The sequence below is a fragment of the Paroedura picta genome, chromosome 10, assembly GCF_049243985.1.
Source record: "Paroedura picta isolate Pp20150507F chromosome 10, Ppicta_v3.0, whole genome shotgun sequence".
NCBI classification, from domain to species: domain Eukaryota; kingdom Metazoa; phylum Chordata; class Lepidosauria; order Squamata; family Gekkonidae; genus Paroedura; species Paroedura picta.
The window spans coordinates 63008228-63025366 of NC_135378.1; the positions used below are offsets into that span (position 1 = coordinate 63008228).

General features: G+C 40.1%; 1 long non-coding RNA gene across 4 annotated transcripts in view; it reads right to left on the minus strand.

Moving 5' to 3' along the window:
* Positions 1 to 1574: 1574 nt before the first annotated feature.
* The window catches only part of LOC143819832 (uncharacterized), a 56069-nt gene continuing 40504 nt past the window's right edge, over positions 1575 to 17139 (minus strand). For 3 of the 4 annotated variants that reach the window (XR_013225116.1, XR_013225119.1, XR_013225117.1), the window contains exons 5-6: positions 9102 to 9175; positions 1575 to 1737 (exon numbers count right to left, since the gene is read on the minus strand). This is a non-coding gene — a long non-coding RNA (uncharacterized LOC143819832). Of the gene's footprint in view, positions 1738 to 9101; positions 9176 to 16489; positions 16732 to 17139 lie in introns of all 4 variants that reach the window. The other variant, XR_013225120.1, reaches the window with a different exon arrangement.

A 17139-nucleotide genomic window follows, 5' to 3' on the forward strand; every position in this document is an offset into this window, starting at 1 on the left:
AACAACTGAAAGGGTATGACCTCTGCTCTGTGAACTGACACAAAAGAACACAGGAGGAACTCTGTAAAATGATATGACCTGATACTGTTATATATATAATACAACAGCAAATATAACAGCCTAAGGATCTTTGTGTTCAGAGTTTTGGACTTGGCTTGGTGCTGAGTCCCTCCAAAGAAATAGAGCTGCAGAGTAACAGAGCATTTTGAAAATATGCAGTCATTAGTTACCTTTGTGGATGAGGCACAGAAACAGAGTCACAGCTCTTTGAGGCTTAAAAGAGAGAAATCTTTACTGGAAAAGATTATTTACAAATGCATAACATATTTATCTGCTTCAGTTTCCTTACTGAAGCAGAATACAAAATTTTAAAGAAATAATGGGGTTGGTGAGATGGAGGAGCACTATGGAAAAAAAGAACAGGCTTCCTTGGGAGGTGGTGGGTTCTCCTTCTTTAGAGGTTTTTAAGCAGAGGCTAGATAGTCATCTGACAGAAATGCTAATTTTATGAACAGGCAGATTATGAGTTGGTGGGCCGGAACGGATGTGTCAGTGTTTGACTCGTGGCCTTTCCTTGCATACCCAGTGGAATGGTAGGTGAATTTATTCCAGACTAGTTTGGATTCTGTAAATGTTTTTAGGGGGGGGAATCACTTTGTCATGAAATTGGTGTCACTGTGGGTGGGCAGGTAGTTGTGAGTTCCTGTATTGTGTAGGGGGCTGGACTAGATGACCCTGGAGGTCCCTTCCAACACCATGATTCTATGATTGCATGGGTAAAAGGTTGATATCCACCATATTTTTGGCATAATTCAAACCTAACAACATTTTGGATCACGCCTAATAAAAATACTATGGAGAAAGGTAATTTTATATCCATTCTTATAAAGAAAATGAAAACTTGTTAGCAGAGCCAGTTTGGTGTAGTGGTTAGGAGTGCGGACTTCTAATCTGGCATGCCAGGTTCGATTCTGCGCTCCCCCACATGCAACCAGCTGGGTGACCTTGGGCTCACCACGGCACTGATAAAACTGACTGGCACTGACCGAGCAATGATATCAGTGCTCTCTCAGCCTCACCCACCCCACAGGGTGTCTGTTGTGGGGAGAGGAATGGGAAGGTGACAATCTTCTTCTTCTTCTTCTTCTTCTTCTTCTTCTTCTTCTTCTTCTTCTTCTTCAGTAAATATAAGCTTTCTCCTTCTTATCTAAAAAAAGTATAAGATCAAATTGTTAACATTCAAACAGTCCAAATTTTTCAAGGTGAGGTCAAAGGAACCTTGCTAATAAGGGCAGATTCGTAGCTGCTGCCAGATCTGACACTGTATACATTTTCAGGATCTATCATTGGTAGTTGTAACCCGTTAGGGTATTTTGGCACAATGCCCAACAGTTGATATTGCTGAGATTTTCCAGCTAAAACAACAGCCTCCACATCATTATCTTCCCTCCATCAGATGTTGGGTGGAAGATAGAGCTAATTTGTCATTCTACCCATTTCCAAAGTTTGATAAATGGTTTAATTAGATCATTCTTTCTTTAAAACAAGACACTGTCAAGCTGGGAATGGGAAAACAGGGCCTGTGTGATTTATTAGAAAAGGAATACATTGTTTCTCCCACAAGTATCAGAAGACGCTCAACAATATCACAAAAGTGATGAGAAATAGGAACACTCCAATGGGACTGATGGACAAGACAGCAAGAACCTGTGTCAGGACACAACTTTTCCAGTACTGCTGCAAGGAAAGAAAAAAACACTAACATCTATTCAAAGAGTTTGAAAATTAAGGGGTTTATAACAGAATATTATCATTTGAGATGGCAGGTCAAAGAAAGAAAACAAACCATAGTTTTAAAAGGCCTCTCTCAAATATCAGAGGATTCTATTTGATGGTTCTGTAGACCCTCCTGCTGCTGAATAATTCTCTCTATTCATCTTGGCAAATCCTCATCTTCTTATGTACATTTGGACATATATGTGAAATTAGATAGCAGATCCTGTCAAAATGTCTTAGCAAAGCCAGCTGAAGAAACGTTCCAATCCAGAAAAGGCAATGTGGAAATGATGATACAGTCCAAGTATTTCAACATGTTATACCAAAATAAATTTGTTTTGCTTTTTATTTATTAACCCTGGAAACAATTTATACTACTCCCTAGCACTGTTAGGAGGGAGTGGGGGAAAGGGTTCTGAAGGAATTGTTAATGTATATTTTTCAACATATAAAATGTTCATATTAATGAATTGTTTTTATTTTGGTCCAGCTACATCTTTCAAACAAACAGGCAAAAAACCAACATGGCCTGCTTTATATAGGTGCTTTCACTCTTAAATGATGAGGATTTACACACCGGCTGCCTTCAAAATTCCTTTGACACATTAGTCTTTTTCAGACAATATATACCCTAGATCAGGGGTTGCCAACCCCGGGTCCGCAGCCCAGTACCGGGCCACGAAGGCCTCAGTGCCGTACCTGCCTCTTCCCCCGCCCCCGGTGCGAGAAGCTCACCAGGCCCCGAGTGAAGCGGCCGCCAAAGCCGGCTAGCTTCTTGCCGTGAGAGTGGGGAGAAGAGGCAGGCGTGGCCTCCGGCATTCCAGCGGACGCTAACGCGCACATGCGGAACTGCTGCACATGCACGTTAGCGCCCCCTGCTGGCGAAAACGAGCATGCGTGCGGCCAGGCCAGCAGCTTTCCCTCAACCCCGGAGGCGGTCCTCAACTGGAAAAAGGTTGGGGACCGCTACCCTAGATGACAACAACCTGTGTAGAGGAGCTGTGGAAATAAGCACACCCCTTGTTCCTACATACCACTGCCAGAATATGAGCACAGCACATAGATGCATATTAGTACATTTATCTAGATTGTCTCAATTCAGTGTAGTAGCATTCCTGATAACAGGGGTGGGATTTATGTGCATGCAGTTTGTATGTGCTTGGACACTGCTCACTTCCCAGTGCTCAGGCACAGATGTACTACAATTCAAGTTTGCAGGATTAAAGAACATCTTAAGAATGCTGTCTGAGCTCTCATTTTATTGTCTGCACCCCTTTCCTTCAGTTTGCAGACAAGTAAATGTTTCCCATTTGGACAAATTAAGTGTATAGCTGTTTCATTTCATAAGTGAACTTGGCACATTGACTGTTGGGTGGCCTTGAAGCTAAGGAAGAATAATTTCCTGCTCTTTTGCAAATGGAGGTGCCCTCAGATTTGGTTAAATGATAATTCTGGAACAGGAGGCTTATCTAATGACAGGAATCCCAAGCTCCCAATGAGCTTTTTTTTTTTTTTGGCTGCAATAGTGTTACATTTCCTTCAATGCTTTCTTCAGAATAAGACCATTTGTCATTCTGATAATATAAAATAAACAGTTTACAATTTCCCATATATTGTTCTCTATATTAAAAAGGCTGCCTGATACCTCCATGCATCACACGTGCCAGCTGTGTCATGTAAACATCTCAGAAACATCTCAGTTTTCTTTATGCTATTGTTTTCATTCTGTATTCATTTCCTTCAATTATGAATCCCCTTCAACTCCATATCTCATGCTACACCTGCAGCCAGGAATTGTAAGACTGGTTTATTATGATTTCATCTATGTACATATACTCAAGTATAGGGTGGGATACAGGGAGCCTGCTTGCTCTCTCTCCTTTGTTCTCCTTACTCCAATGACTGTTCCGCATGACTTTTGTCCCTGTAGGACCCATGATTCCTGGCACAGACTTTTTGGTGATCAAAAGAAGAAGAAGAAGAGTTGGTTCTTATATGCCGCTTTTCCCTACCCGAAGGAGGATCAAAGCGGCTTACAGTCACCTTCCCTTTCCTCTCCCCACAACAGACACCCTGTGGGGTGGGTGAGGCTGAGAGAGCCCTGATATCACTGCTCGGTCAGAACAGCTTTATCAGTGTCGTGGCGAGCCCAAGGTCACCCAGCTGGTTGCATGGGGGGAAGCACAGAATCAAACTTGGCATGCCAGATTAGAAGTCCGCACTCCTAACCACTACACCAAACTGGCTCTCTCCCTTCAAACTCTCATCCTTCTTTTTTCACTAGTGGAAATGCTGGTGGGTTTCCTTCTGCAAACCATTGTACTTCTTTATTGACAATCTAAATCTACCAATCATTTGGGCCAATGTGCTTGTGACATACTTTGGTCTAGATCATGAGGCTTGATGTGTATCAACTGTGAAATGAAACAATGTTTGAAAGATAATTTTAAGTGTGCTTTGGTGATGAAAACCCTCACTAAATGAAGAACTGTTAAACTGAAGAAACACTAATGTAAGCTGAAGTGTTTCTCAAAAAGTGTCAAATTAACTTAACTAGATACAGAAATTCACTTTGAGGGGATGTTGTCTTAATTAAGAAACGTTGCCAATAAGCATGTTCCAAGTTATTTTGGAATTGTGAAGAAGAATTCTCACATAAGTGATCACTGTATAAAACATGACATATGTATAAACAAAAATATACTTTCTGGCAAAAGGGCAAAAATATACTTTGTTGTTGTTGTTAGGTGTGAAGTCGTGTCCGACCCATAACGACCCCACGGACAATGATCCTCCAGGCCTTCCTGTCCTCTACCATTCCCCGGAGTCCATTTAAGTTCACACCCACTGCTTCAGTGACTCCATCCAGCCACCTCATTCTCTGTCGTCCCCTTCTTCTTTTGCCCTCAATCGCTCCCAGCATTAGGCTCTTCTCCAGGGAGTCCTTCCTTCTCATGAGGTGGCCAAAGTATTTGAGATACATATCTTATTTGTTATGTATCAGCAAATTAATATTAATTAATTTTAAAAAATGTATTTCAACATGACCAATTGGAGTCCTAAACTCTAGGTGCCTGTGCTGCTAGTTCATTTTCCCATTCTTCTAAGCTTGAACAGATGTCTAATTTCCGTTTTGCTTTGCAAAACCACTGTCACCATATATTTGAATACCACTTCCAAAATTCTGAGTAGTTTATTAGGCAGTATACCTAATAGCATATTCATAGTTTCCATAGGGAATTTAAATTTTAAAATCCTAAATAACCATATTTCCCACTACTGGCGATGCCATTTTTCCTTTGGTTGAATCATAGGAAGGACAAGCAAGATCTGATTGGCTATGTGGCATCGTCATGATATTAAAGGGCGCATGGGCCATACTTCCTGCCCTCACTCTGGCTCAGGGGTAGTCAAACTGCGGCCCTCCAGATGTCCATGGACTACAATTCCCAGGAGCCCTCTGCCAGCATTTGCTGGCAGGGGGCTCTTGGGAATTGTAGTCCATGGACATCTGGAGGGCCGCAGTTTGACTACCCCTGCTCTGGCTCATCCAGAAAGAAAACAGCACTAAGTTATAAGGAGAGCAACTATTGCTACCCAGGTTTGCAACTGTTTGCAATTGTTTGCAATTGTTTGCAGTCCTTGCCCAAGGAATCTCTGACAAAGGTTTCTTTTGTGTCAGATGCAGCAAACTTAGAGAGGTTGTTTCAGCTCAAACGTACTGTTTCCTCAGATATTTTAAATCTGTGATTCAGTTTTGTAACAGTCAGGCTTTTGGGGTTTTTTTTTGCAAACGATATATATTTTAGTAGGAAAGACTCTTTACAAAGCACCAAACATGACTTTATTAATAAAAGACCTTGGAGATGAATTGCCAAAAGACAAAAGATCCTGAAATTCAGAGAAGGGCACTGATGGCAAGGAAAGAGAATCCTGTTTGGAATGCCCAGGCTACCTTCATCACTGGCCAACTCAAAGCTTGTTCTAAAAACATCTTGGAGCCAGATGTAAGTGTAAATTGAAACATATAGCCAGATCTGGTCTGGTTATTTATGGCCAACAGCCCCCATTCATGTGTAATTTTCTGACACGGAAATGGAGAATTTGAGGTTCAGCTTCATGAATTTTCATATAATTTTTCACACTGAGCAGCTTGTTCTGTCTCCCACTGTCCTGAAAGAGTTCAGGTCTCCCCCATATCTATTCTCCAGTTCTTTTGGGTTCATACCTGTCCCTTAGAAACTCACCTTCACATTGTCTATATAAGCAAAAAAAAAAAGTTTTTTTTCCAGAAGAAACTTTATTGAGCCTTACAATGACTGCTGTAAAAAAGGATAGAAGGGGAAGGCTTTAATCATTCCTCTACAAATGGATTCATTAATACCACAGAAGAAGTACTAAGTCAGCCCATCCCCACTTTCCTTTTTTTACGCGTTCTATGACTATTTTATGTTTACCACCAAATGAAATTATATAGGCCCTTCCATATTAATGAACCTGGGATTCATTAGATGTAACTATCAAAGTTCAGTTTTAGATGTTAGCAGAGGATTTCACAGTTTTATTATCTTCCTCGAAGGCTGTCCGTGAAATGAGTATCATACACTCTTTCGATTGGTGTTTTTGTTCCATGATGTCAAGATGAGATCATTCCAGGAGTGTGTTGGCACACTTTGCAAAAACAGCAGTGCTTTACTCTCTCCTTAACCTCTGTACTGTTTTATCACTGCCTTGTTATTGAGATGTAAATCATGCTGCTCAATCTCTGCCTTACCCCCAGAATTCTTTTTGCAGTAGAACAAGTAGAAATTAGCCCTCAAAGCTGTTTCTATCAGCAGCTGTAATATTTTGGTCAGCTGCGGTATGGTTATTACCTTATTGAACCATCAGTGGAGAAGGAGTATAGGAATTGGTAGGCAACACATATAGAGAAATAGCATTTGATCATCATTACTCCAGTGGTGGAGTAAAGCCCACAGGGCTGGCAAAGAATAAATAATCTCAGATAAATAATAAATAATCTCAGACCAAGGCTCAGAACAACTGTGTGTGTATGGAAGACACAGAAACATCTTCGTTGTTAAGCTTCTTTCTACTGGTCATCAGAAGCCAAGGAAGGTCACTGTTTTCTGAGTATTACTTTACATATTCCAGGGGGGAAAGGTCTGGAGTATAGCCCTGCCTCAGATTAAGCCTTATTTGGATTTTGCAGAAGGAACGAGGAAGATGTTAATGCAAAATAGGAAGGCACTGTTCCTTCTTCCCACCTGGAAATATGAAGAGTACAACATATATTCCTCAAGGTTTTCCATGTGAAGAAAACAATTACTAATAATTGGATTTTGATGTATAAAAAGTTTTATTACAGGTATCTGTAATATTATTATGTTTAATTAATAGTTCTGAGATTATACAATGGACAATGTATTTTATATGAAGAGGTCAGACAAACTCTGGGGATCATCTAGTCCAGTGCTTCTCAACCTCCCTAATGCTGCGACCCTTTAATACAGTGGTAGTCAAACTGCGGCCCTCCAGATGTCCATGGACTACAATTCCCAAGAGCCCCCTGCCAGCAAATGCTGGCAGGGGGCTCCTGGGAATTGTAGTCCATGGACATCTGGAGGGCCGCAGTTTGACTACCCCTGCTTTAATACATTTCCTCATGTTGTGGTGACCCCCAACAATAAAATTATGCAAGTGTTCTTTTATTTTATTTATTCTGCGGTTAGGGTTAGCTTAATTATGGGTCCAGTTGGGAATTTTGTAGGTTTACTGGGATTGTTAGGGGTGCGGAATACTTTGTGGCATGGTTTGGAAATGTCATTGTATGTATAAATATTTTCTTATATTATTGTACATGTAAATTTATAGGGATTTATTTTACGGTAAATTCTCAAATTAGGGTTAGAGTTAGATTAATCATGGGTCCGGTTGGGGAATTTTGAGGTTTACTGGGATCGTTAGGGGTGGGGAAGACTTCGTGGCATGGTTTGGAAAGATCATGAGATGTAAAAATATTTGTTCTCATTATTGTACATGTAAATATATAGGGATTTATATTGGGGCAAATTCTCAAGTTAGGGTTAGGGTTAGCTTAAGTTGGGGTCCAGTTGGGGAGTTTGTAGGTTTAATAAGATTGTTAGGAGAGATAAAGATGCTGTGACATGGTTTGGAACCACCATTAGATGTATAAATATTTTCTGACATTATTGTACATGTAAAAGTTTAGGGATTTATATTAGGGTAAATTCTGAGGTTAAGGTTAGGGTTAGCTTAATCATGGGTCCAGTTGGGGATTTTGTAGGTTTCCTGGGATCATTAGGGGTAGGGAAGACTTTGTGGCATGATTTGGAAATGTCATTGTATGTATAAATATTTTCTGACATTATTGTACTTGTAGAAATATAGGGATTTATATTATGGTAAATTCTCAAGTTAGGGTTAGGGTTAGCTTAATCATGGGTCTGGTGGGGGAGTTTGGAGATTTACTGGGATCATTAGGGGTGGGGAAGATTTATGACTTGGTTTGGAAATACCATTGTATGTATAAACATTTTCTGACATTATTGTACAAGTAAAACTATAGGGATTAATATAGTCCCTTTCCTAATTCCAACACTTGCCAGCCCCTCTTCCATGAACAGAATTTTTTGTTGACCTGAAGGTTCTGCCCACTGGCCCATGAGTGTATCATGCCCACGTATTAAAAAAAACAAAACAAAATACATTTTATCCTTTGCCCCATACAACATTATGTTTCTAATTGGAGATTGATAAAAATGTTACCAAGTCTCCTAAAAGTTACTGGACAATTATTATTGCCATAATTCAAAACAGTTGTTTTGTTTTGGAGGGGGAGGGGGAGGTGAGGAATCAATGAGTCCATACATGTAATGCTTAAATGATTAATTAATCATGACAAAGATATTACCCCCATGCTAATTCCCATCAAGTCAAAGTGAACATTTAATGCAGCTGGGGGTTTATTTTTCAAACAATAAAGCAAAACTTTTAACAATTGGGTTGACTTTTTATGTGAACTTCGAAGTCTGCCAGGTTTTAATTATGACACTGACTTTCATAACAAAAGGACATCCTGTCTTTTGCATGAAGACTAGAAAGGTCAAATAAAAAAGGCCCTTTGAATTTTTGGTTAAAAGGACATAGTCAGTCTAACATGTCCTTTGTTGCAGGATTAATTAATTCAACGTGCTGTTTGTGCCAGCCACATTCAAAAACCAATAGCAAATAATGTGACATTCCCAGCTTAGTTTTTCAGCTGTTCCAGAACTCAGAAACTATTTCTATATCCTGCTACTCACCACATCATGGTCATCTTTAATTCCATGAAAATTCATCCAGCTGTTCCACTCAAAGGTAAGTCATTTGCAAGCATCTGAAAATCAGATTTGGTTGTAATTAATATCACATGTATCTATGAACATTCACACACACACATATATTGATAGCAGAAAATGCAAAACCATATTCTAAAGGTAACAAATAGAACATAGAACCTAAAAGCACACCAAGGGAATGGATAGTGAAATTAAGTTCCAAGAAACAATGTTCAAAATGTAATTTCCTGGACTTGTATGGATTAGTGATGAGTAAACCTCCTCAGCACTGGGCACAAATAAATTTTGCCAAAATATTTCAAAAAGATCTCATTATTTCATACTTAGAATTGGCCTCTTGCTCAACTCAAAATGGTGTTCTGTCTATTGTTGCCACTGTAACTTGCAGAGGCTGATGGCAGTGCCCAGCCAATAGGAGCATGTGAGGAAAACTTGGGTATTGTTTTCTGATGGCCACTATGTGCCTGAGACACCTTGATAAATGTTGTACTCCAAGGTGTATATATATATATACTCATTATGCCAGCAAGATGGAGGAAGAGTAGCTAAATTCTGTCGTTTGGCTATGCAGTCCAGTTCAAGCAAGAATTTGGGACTGTAACACTCACTTTTGTATTGAAAGTCAGGATTATAATAACCAGATTTTTATTGCAGGCACAGAAATTACATGCTTTGATAATTATGTGCTGAATTTTTGTCCATTGGCTTTATGTTCCATATTCTGAAAAAACAGATCCATACTGGGGAAAATCATTTGGTTTTTCACCAAGCTACAATGTAGAGGTGCCTTGGCAAGGGCCAGGGCCTTTTTGGTCCTGGCCCCTATCTGGTGAAATGAGCTCCCAGAGGAATTCCACAGGGCCTGCAAAACAGAGCTCTTCCACCAGGCATTAGGGGAGGCTGAGGTGCAGTAACATCTAGGAAACTCCCCACCCCCACTCCTGGTAACACTTTCCATTTTAATGTCTAGATCAGCCTTTTTCAACCTTTTTGACTGTAGAGGAGCCCCTGAAATAAATGTTCAGGCTTCATGGACCCTCGGAAGTGATGTCAGCTGGCCATGACTCCCTGCCATGCCCCTTGGAAGTGATATGCCACCAGACATGACCTCACCATCAGCAATCTCCACCCTCCTTTCACTCCCTCCCCCCACCTTTACTATTACGATAGTTTTGCCTCATGTAGGCTGGAAGGAAGGACAGGAGCTGAGAAGACAGCCTGGACCCCCATACCATGCCACAACCAACTCCCCCACTTTGATTTTTACACTCATGGCCTACCCACCAGACCCTCTGGGCAGAGGCAGCCCATTCCTCAGCTTGTGACCAAGTCCATTAAGTTAGGAAGAGATATGCTGCGGACCCCCTCCAGAGCTCCCAGAACCCCTGGATGGGAATCCCTGGTCTATATTCTGGCAATCAGAACAACGTGGGAAAAGCCTAGAAGAATGCAGATGCTGTTTTAGATTCTAATAGTTTTAACGTATGTTGTTTATTATGATGTACACCGCCCCAAAACAGCTGGGCCAAGAGGGGTGGACTTATAAATCAAATTATAAATAAATAAATAAAAATAAATGAGACCTAATAAAACCTATTCAGCCTTTCTTAGGGCTGTTGTCAGGTAATGGAGAGCGATTACAGGGCTTATAATTGATACTGCATGTTGCCTGCATATTTGTTTCAACATTCAAAAGTGATTAGAACTTCCAAACATGAAAGTAACAGAATTTTGTTTACAATTATCTTCTGCATTTGGGAAGCAAGCTTATTCCCATCAAGATCACTTTTAAAAGAACAGAAAGAGGGCCCATCATTTATTACCGGATGGTTGAGCCTGTTGCTCCATCTGCCGTCCCCCCAAAAACCCCTTCCAGCATGGAATTTGGATTGAATTTGTGTACTGCAAATCAAGCTGATGTTGCAAAATCCAGACATTCTTCAAAAGACTTGCTCTCCACCCATGTCATTTTGTTTTTGTTCAAACACATACTTTGAATTTCTTAAAAAGCAGTAGCAGCTGTACTAATTGCTACCACAGAGGCCTAGTCAGATTTCAGCGGCTGGCATTTAAACTGAAACGTACGCATTCTGAACCAACCACACCTTAATCTGCTTTAAATCCTGGCTCTCCCTGTCATCTCATATGACATTTAACTTAAGTACATAGAGAGAGGAATTCTGAGCATTGCCATAATAAATAATAACTCACAGCAGTGATTAAAAAACCTCTGGATTTCTATGACTATTTTTGAGGTATATCATTTCCATTTAGATAAGAACCAGGCTGACCCCTTTCACTTTAAGCAGCTACTGTTCCATCACAAAAAATTATGGCATGATCCTCTGGAACAGGCTTTCTTGATGGCTCTGGAAGCTTTTTCCAATTGGGTGGAAGTTAATTAATTTTGAAATATATTTTTTTAATTTTGTAAACATTTATTTGGGTGATCTATCCATACATAGTTGTGTTGTCCCACCCTTCCTCCCAAAATGGCTAATCATGGGCCTTGAGGGGGAGGACAGGGAAGGGGCTCTGGTCATAAAAATCATTGCTGACCAAGGCTTATTGCATGTGGTGGCAACTGGAGTCCAGAGAGTTAAGTACTCTCATTTTAATTTAACTGCATTTGGGGGAGGGGTGGCAGGGGCGATGGACCAGCAGATGCCCGCCCCAGTCCTCTTCCTGGCTCAGTGGAGAAGGCTGCTGAGGCATTTCTGGCATTGGGAGGGGCAGGGGATGATAGAGTGCTCTCTCCCTGGCCCCTCCCACACTGAAACCTCTCCACCTTAGGGTGAGGATGGATAGGAGTGCTGTGCCTTCTTGGGCACAATTCTAGCCCCTTCCAGCCACTCCCTTCCCAACATGGCTGCTGGAGGGGAAGGGATTGACAGGACAGGCGCTTGTATTTTTAAAAAGTCAAGAGCCAGGAGTTGGTGGGGTGTTCTTTGCAACAAAGTAGGCCCAGGGGGGCACTCTTACTGAGGCCCAGGGGGGCAGTCTTTTGCCAAGGGACGTCACCACTGCCGCCTGAGCCCCTGCACCGCTTGCTTTCCCCCTGACTTTTTGCCACCCACTGGAGGGTGCTGCCAGCAGTAGCTGCGCAGTGCCATGCCAAGGGGGAGCCCCAGCTATGGCAGCTACCGGAGAGCACCAAAGGTGAGCCAGCGGCAGAGTGGCAGGACAGCCCTCAAGGCAGCAGCTGGGGAGGAGGATGAGGAGGAGCCACATCCTGGTACCGAATGATCCACGAACTGATACCAGCCCTCAGCCTGGGAGTTGGGGACCACTGGTCTACATGGCTTCCATTAATGAAGCTCTGCTTCCTATTGTATCTGCTTCCTATTGAGAATTTGGAAGCAAGTAAATATGGATGTGAAAAAGCAAAGTATACAAAGAAGGGCTTTATAAAGTCTGATGTACATAGAAACAGACAGTATAGAAAGAACTGACAAGATAAAACATGCTGTTTTTCTAAACATGCTTCCTTATCTTTTAGAAGCTTATTCATCTTCACAGACATTCCTCCTTACCCAGCCCCCGCCCATTCTCCTTTACAATTTTTACCCTGATTGTGTCATGCCCTAATGATCTCAGAAAGCTGATGTGAAAGAATGACAATTAAATTGTAATAATCAGCACTGGGATTGTTATAATTGTACAAGGTGATTTTAAATACCTACTGAATTAACATAAAGATGGAATTCATGAGGAGACTGGAGTCTGATATGAGATTCTAACCTCCTACCCGTGGATCCAGGACAGCTGTTTAATTCATATAATTATTACCAAATGAAATGTTTATTGAACTAAACAGCTTCATATAATTTTAGACTTTGTGTCTTATCTGACCCACTTACAAGAAATGTTGTAAAGCCTTAAAAGTAATATTTTTGATTCTTATGTGTTTTAAATAAAAGCAGGATGGTAGTTGAGGTTTTTTGCTTTGGGTGTAATGTCTAAAATTAAAATAGCTTCATAAAAATCTAACAAAAATGTTTTCACTTTATACAGACCACTTGATTTTTAAAAATAGCTTTAAAAGGACAAAGGTTTTCTCTGGTCATACAGTATACTCTTAAAAGGAAAAATAAAGGAACAACGAAAGAAGTTTGCTTCCTTTCTGCTAAATGAGCTTAATTACCGCTCAGAATTAAATGACAGCTGAAACTCAAGAATATTGAACCATAAAGATTTTTTTCCTAGAAAGACTTTAAAAAATAAATTAATCTGAACAGAAGAAATGTACATAGAGGGAGGACCAGATGAGGATCTCACCAATGTGCACTGATCTTTCATTCCTTGCAGCATACTTCGTACTACCTGCATACACAACTGTGTGCTTGCGTGTTTTTATTGGTTTTTTATTGGTATACCCCTGTGCATCTATACTATGTATACACATTTCCCCCAAAAGAATCAGATCCCAAATCCCAAATTGTTGAATGTTAATTTGATAACAATTTTTTTAGCAGTTCTGGCAAAATCTCACCTTCTCTTTTGCCCTGTGGATGTGTTTGCAATAAAGACAAATTATTCTTTTAGAATGAAATCAATCCACCAGCTGTTATTTAGTATAGCTTCATTTATGTTCATTTAAGATAAATATAAACAGGCTTCTTAAAACTGCTCATTCATTTTCCATTGACAAGCACACTTGCATACTTTTCTTTAGTTAGCTCTCAGGACGTAGGAGCAATTTGCATGGCTTACAACCTTTTGCGAAAAAACAACAAATTCTGTGCCAATCATACCACATTAAAGACTAACTTTTTTTGATTAAACAGAAAAGAAACCACTTTAAACACATAAAGCATTAATGATTAGCGATTGATTTGGTCGCACTGAAAGAATTTACAACGTACTAAGGCACTTTGATGAATATAGCAGCATTCAAATGAGTAACACGGGCCAGACATAAAGTGCAAGCAATTAGTCTTCACTAAAAGTGTTTAACCTATGACCCTTTTTGATCCTCAGCTCTGAGCCTTGGGCTTTGTTAAATAATAGTAGTCTTTGGTAGGCACACCTGCAGTGCAGGAGGTGCCACATTCCCTTGCTAACTAGCACAGTATAGTTTGAAATAGAGTGTAAATCACTATGACAATTGAGCAAATACTTTTCACCACCAAAAAATGTCCTTCATGCAGGACACTTAGTGCAATACATTAATTTTCCTCCCAATTTCTCTATTTTCAAGAACATATGAGAAGAAGCAGGAATTGCAGGTCATTCTGGATCATGTGATCAATATTTGTCCAAGGTTACCCTACTGTTCTTGGAAATAATATACAATCTCTGAAGTACATATATAAAGAGTATGTGTCTAGTCATAACTCAGAGACTCAGAGCCAAAATCATGTTATGTCCAAACCAAAAGACTAACCAGTTTAGTTATGGAACAAAATTATTTCACAACCCAGAATATGAATCTGAACATGAGGTTGATGTGGGCAAGGAAAGCACTGGCTGCAACCTCAGATCACCAATTTCTTATGTCTAGTTGTAGCATTCCCTGGTGTCTCAGAGGAAATAAAACCAGATCCTTTGTATAAGAAGCCTTTCCCAAATGGACATATTATAATTATAACCCACAGAAGTAGTAATTGATTGAGAAGTCTATATGTAAAGATAGACACTGGAGATAACGGAGACCCAAGACCTAGTTGAGAACCATAGGGTAACAGCTGAAGAGAGGTGGAAAAACGTATGTCAGATATTCACCAGAAAAGAGGTAATATAACCATCTTCAAATACTTGAAGGGCTGTCCTATAGAAGTTGGGTGCGGAGTTGTTTTCTGTTGCCCCAAAAGATTGGACCAGAACCAATGGGTTGAAATTAATTCAAAAGAATTTTCAGCTAAACATCCAGAAAAAGTTCCTGACAAAGTGGTTCTTTAGTGGAACAGGCTTCCTCGGGAGGTGGTGAGTTCTCCTTTGGAAGTTTTTAAGCAGAGGCTAGATAGTCATCTAATGCTGATGTTATGAACATAGGGAGATTGTGAGTGGGTGGCCAGGGAGGGATGTGCCAGTGTTTGTCACTTGTGGCCCTTCCTTGCATACTCAGGGCATTGCTGATCACCACTGTGGGATGGTAGGTGAATTTCCTCCAAGCCAGGTTGGATTCTGGAGATTTTTTTTTCTTGGGGGGGGGGGATCATTTGGTCCATTTGGTTTCTTCATTTAGGAATGAAGGACAGGTGAATTCAGTATATCTCTAAGAGGCAATTAGGACCATAAATCTAAGTAAACACTATTTTGCATGAAGCTTGAATGTCACCATGGATGGATGTATAGTTACCCTGTAGGTATGAAATGAAATATTCTAATCTCAAATGGTAGTTCCTTATTTAAAAGGATTCAAACTAACTCCACTGACCCAAAGTGACTCTACAAACCTATTTAAAAGCAAGAGCATGCTGTTCAAATGAAAGTTACTTGCCACCAATTGTGTTTGAGGCGGGTATTTTTTTAACTTAGGTCAACAGGATCATGGCTCAGAGGCAGAAAACACTTAGCATGCTGGATAGCCACTAAGATATATAGATCATCTTCATGTGTTAATATGTATGAATGAGCTTTTGTCCCAATGGAAGTAACTTTCAAGTACAAGCTTAATTTCCTCAAATTTGCTCTTTAAATATCCCTAGACATTATAATACCTTAAAAATTATTTTGAAATCTATGACATTTTTATGCATCAGCAACATTTTTGAGGAAATTGTGCCAGATGTCCTACAGCAACTGTATGAATTCTGCATCGTGCAACCACTTAAACTTTTGCAAATAGTAACAGTCATTATAAAATATAAACTGCTTTCCAACCTTCATTCTCCGATGCACAATCAGTTCTGCAAACATTTAACATGACTGGACAAAAATAGATACCCTTCATTATGGTAATGAATATCAACAGAGTAGTTGCCATTCACAAGCAGCTCTGTGTACCTCAATTTTGGAGGTATTCTCTCCAAGCATTGGGCTACTGTAGAACTAGTGTTTTTTTGAAATGGGGATGCAAAGCAACACACATTCCGAACAGGGTGCTTGTGTTGTCCACCAGCAAACAGGAGAATGCAGTGAGAGTCTAAGAAAAAACTCCCGTTCATCCTAGGAGCCCTAGGTTTTGTGTTTCCCTTCATAAATATAATCACATATGATCTGGTGTTCTACAATGATATCCAGTTAAGGAGATGTCTATGTCATGCAATCTCTTGTTTTCCTTTTAAGGGGATAAGATCACATGAAGTGGATGATCACACACTCAGGCAATGTATTGCAGTGTATTAATAGTTACTAATAATTGAAACCAATTGGAAAAAAAGAAACAATAGTTGCTGTTGCCAGTTTACCTGGAATAGGTGGCCTCTATCTGCCTGATAATCATGAACTGATGCAAGAGGCAGGACTCCACCTCGTGTCCTCAGGAATGAACTATATGTGGCTAAGCCAATGTCAAATACTGTATATCAGCTACTTTTCTGGCAGCCAAGAGACACTACAGGATTTCTCATCATTGCCTCAGGACTTGCTGGAGAGATGATGTTTCTACGCAGTAGAAAGTATCCTCAGTGTTCAATGGCAATTATCTTCCCTACAGGGAAATTTAATCAAGTAGAAAGTCTTAACAGCCCCTGACATGCAGCACATAATTACCTATACCTGTTAGAGATTAGTTCCAACTAATAAAGCAATAAAACAGGTCCCCAGTTGATCATTGTTTGACTTTAAAGTATCACACAAGAAAAATTACTTTTAAATAGGTGATTTATATCATCAGAAAGGTTATACCTAGAAACAAGAAAGTAGGCTAACTATTCAGTATCATTCCTTCCTGTGTTTTAGGAGCAACAAATATATTAAGAAACATCTGGACCTTTAAACAAGCCAAAGACTTCTGCTTTTTTTTCTTTGCTTTTTTTGAGATCTTAGGCAGCAGGACTTTAGAAAGAATGTTGGGTCTTTTTTAGGGGGGAAGCAGGGTATAAATGCATGTGCATGC